The following is a 4,543-nucleotide window of genomic DNA, read 5'->3' as shown; positions in this document are numbered from 1 at the left end:
AAATTTTGACAAAATTTTCTATAGAAATAAAATTTTGACAAAATTTTCTATAGAAATAAAATTTTGACAAAATTTTCTATAGATATAAAATTTTGACATGTTTTCTATAGAAATAAAATTTTGACAAAATTTTCTATAGATATAAAATTTTGACAAAATTTTCTATAGAAATAAAATTTTGACAAAATTTTCTATAGAAAAAAAATTGCGACAAAATTTTACATAGAAAAAAATTTTCCATAGAAATAAATTTTGACAAAATTTTCCATAGAAATAAATTTTGACAAAATTTTCCATAGAAATAAATTTTGACAAAATTTTCTATAGAAATAAAATTTTGACAAAATTTTCTATAGAAATAAAATTTTGACAAAATTTTCTATAGATATAAAATTTTGACATGTTTTCTATAGAAATAAAATTTTGACAAAATTTTCTATAGATATAAAATTTTGACAAGTTTTCTATAGAAATAAAATTTTGACAAAATTTTTCATAGAAATAAATTTTGACAAAATTTTCTATAGAAATAAAATTTTGACAAAATTTTCTATAGAAAAAAAATTGTGACAGAATTTTCTATAGAAATAAAATTGTGACAAAATTTTCTATAGAAAAAAAATGGTGACAAAATTTTATATAGAAATAAAATTGTAACAAAATTTTCTATAGAAATAAAGTTTTGACAAAATTTTCTATAGAAATAAAATTGTGACAAAATTTTCTATGGAAATAAAGTTTTGACAAAATTTTCTATAGAAATAAAAGTTTGAGAAAATTTCCTATAGAAATTAGAATTTGAAAACATTTTCTATAAAAAAAAAATTTGATAAAATTTTCTATAAAAATAAATTATTTGCAGAAATAAAATATTGACAAAATTTTTTATAGAAATAAAATACCGACAAAATTTTCAATAGAAATAAAATTTTGACAAAATTTTCTATAGAAATAAAATTTTGACAAAATTTTCTATATAAATAAAATTTGGACAAAATCTTCTATAGAAATAAAATTTTGACAAAATTTTCTATAGAAATAAAATTTTGACAAATTTTTCTATAGAAATAAAATTTTGACAAAATTTTCTATAGAAATAAAATTTTGACAAAATTTTCTATAGAAATAAAATTCTCAAAATACGATTTTTTTATTTGGTAATTTTTTGGTAAAATTTTCTGCAAATTTTGGTAGATTATTTTTGGCTCGAGTGGCAACCATGCTTAGCACTCTCAGGCACAAACACCATAGAACACGAAGAGTCCAAACGTCAATGCACATATTTGTATTATGATAGCAATATGACATCAAGGCATAACATTCTAACTACTTCTCGAGATTTTCGGGGTATATTTTTGCAGATATATTTTATTTCCATTTAAACTCAATAATAAATTGAAAATTCTAGTAATTTGCCAAAAACCCTTTCAAAAGAACTTCCATGGAAGTGAAAAAGTTTACAGGCACAGGTCCACGCGAGGATGAAATTTTTAATTTTATTTTCATTGTCTTTTACTATCTTGTTCATTTTCTATTTATATGGCGGTTATACACAAAAGTTATCCATTGTGGCCATTTGTAATACTATTCAGTCTATTTAAATAATGTGTGTTTGTCTTATTTCAGCTTATCTAAGAGATGCGTTTCTTTTTATTTAAATAGTTTCCAAAAATTTTAATTCAATCAAATGGTAAGAATTCTAATACGTTTTCCCCATTTATGACATCATTTCTAATACCAATTTTCATTCAATACACCATAGAATATCAACTGTAGGAAAATTCTCTTCTCCTTTGCTAAATACGATGTTAAAAAAAATCGATAAAAATTATTAAATATTTATAGGTAATGCATCATTCTTGTCAAGTCGCTTTACGTACGCTATTGAATAGTTCACAAGTACATAAACTAGCACAACAAGCAACCAGCCAAAAGTAAAGTTCAAGGTTAATTTTGAACACGTCATATAGTCAATATTTACTTTCAATTTGTCCAATACCATGGGACTTTAGTTTGCGTAGCTCTTTCTCGATTGTCAATCAATTAGTGTTTCATTGAATATTGTTTTTTTTTTTCTCTGTTACCAAGGGGGAGGTGGAAGACTTTGTTTTTAAATAAATTGTCTAAATTTAAATTATTGTATACGGATTTGATTGTGCATTTATTTCAGTTAAGAATATCTAATTGTTAGAGCAAAAATTGGCAATTCATGTGCAAAAATTGGCAAATACATAAGACCTGACTAAATATAATATATATATATTTCCAGCTTGTTATTAAAGGTTAGGTTAGGTTAAGTTAAGTGTCAGCCCGATGTATCAGGCTCACTTAGACTATCCAGTCTATTGTGATACCACATTGGTGAACTTCTCTCGTATCACTGAGTGCTGCCCGATTCCATGTTAAACTCAATGACAAGGGACCTCCTTTTTATAGACGAGTCCGAACGGCGTTCCACATTGCAGTGGAACAACTTAGAGAAGCTTTGAAACCCTCAGAAATGTCACCAGCATTTCTGAGGTGGGATAATCCACCGCTGAAAAACTTTTTGGTGTTCGGTCGAAGGAGGAATCGAACCCTCGACCTTGTGTATGCAAGGCGGGCATGCTAACCATTGCACCACGGTGGCACCCCTTGTTATGAAAGAAAATTTGTTAGAGAAAAAAAAAATTTGTTTGTATAAACTCGGGACATAAAACACTTTTCTTATGTTGATTCACTTTCATGAACGGATATTATTGAAACGTGCACGCCGCCGTTCATGATATTTTCTATGGGTGTCGTCAGTACAATAATGCACTGGATACAGCACTCTTAACCGATTTTTTGTTAAGTTTCCTCAATTGTTGACCTTAGTCAAACAAAAGTTTTCTTTCACATAAAGATACACAATTTTAAGTCGAATAAGGACAAAACAACTTCATAGAAAAAGTTTATTGACTTTTGGACAAGGAAAAAAATCTTTATGTCAGAGAAAATCGTCTTCTATGCTAAGCGAAATTCCCATTTATATTTTAAGGACATCTTTGATCCGACTGGGTTGAAATTTGCTATATGCAATGTTGCTATGTGCCCTATAACAACTATGCACAAATTGATCTAAATCGGTCCCTATTTAAATTTGACTTCGCAAGCCTCTTGAAAGGGGAAATTTCATTCCATCCGTTAGAAATTTGACCCTCTAATTACCATGCGAAAATTGGTTCATATCCATTCAATATTATTTATAGACTCCTCAGTGTAAACTGATCAAGAACTAAAGCGACTTATATAGGTATTTAATCTGTCTTTTTTATCTAATATACACTCGAAAAAAGTTTATTTGGTTTACGTCTAGGATCAACATAATTAAGATTCGTGGAATTTCCATTCTCTTTTTGCAATATATTAATAAAGCAATATAAATTCGAACAAATGCCACTTAAGAAATACAAATTACAGCAGCTACTTGAACGCACAAAATATTTTCTTAATTCCAAAAACAAACAAACTTTAAACAAAAATGTAAAATCCTCAATATAATTCTTGCATATATGCTTTAAGCGTTTTTATCTTAAATCTAAAAATTCAATATTTAAGAAGAATGTCACATCGTTCAATGACATACTGCTTTAACGGAGGGACCCAAATTTGAACAACTTGTGTCCTAGTTTTAATAAAAATAATTTTTGAAACAATTATTAGAAAATCTCATTATATTAAAGAAATTTGTTATTAATATTGTGTAAATTGCGTGTCCAGCCAAACTTTGAACAAAAATTGTTTATCTAAATCTTCATTCCTCAGAAAAGAAAACTGTTCGTTGTGGGATTCCGAATAATTGCATCTTGTTTCTGCTATAAAAATAAAATTTTGACAAAATTTTCTATAGAAATAAAATTTTGACAAAATTTTTTATAGAAATAAAATTTTGACAAATTTTTATATAGAAATAAAATTTTGACAAAATTTTTTATAGAAATAAAATTTTGAAAAATTTTTTATAGAAATAAAATTTTGACAAATTTTTCTATAGAAATAAAATTTTTAAAAAAATTTTCAATAGAAATAAAATTTTGACAATATTTTCTATAGAAATAAAATTTTAACAATATTTTCTATAGAAATGAAATTTTGACAAAATTTTCTATAGAAATGAAATTTTGACAAAATTTTCTATAGAAATGAAATTTTGACAAAATTTTTTATAGAAATAAAATTTTAACAAAATTTTAACAAAATTTTCTATACAAATAAAATTTTGACAAAATTTTTTATAGAAATAAAATTTTGACAAAATTTTCTATAGAAATAAAATTTTGACAAAATTTTCTATACAAATAACATTTGACAAATTTTTCTATAGAAATAAAATGTTGACAATTTTTTCTATAGAAATAAAATTTTTAAAAAATTTTCAATAGAAATAAAATTTTGACAATATTTTCTATAGAAATAAAATTTTAACAATATTTTCTATAGAAATAAAATTTTGACAAAATTTTCTATAGAAATGAAATTTTGACAAAATTTTCTATACAAATAAAATTTTGACAAAATTTTT

Source organism: Haematobia irritans, chromosome 2 (genome assembly GCF_050003625.1).
Source record: "Haematobia irritans isolate KBUSLIRL chromosome 2, ASM5000362v1, whole genome shotgun sequence".
NCBI classification, from domain to species: Eukaryota; Metazoa; Arthropoda; class Insecta; order Diptera; family Muscidae; genus Haematobia; species Haematobia irritans.
The sequence above is the reverse complement of the archived record's forward strand: the minus strand, read 5'-3'. Positions refer to the sequence as shown.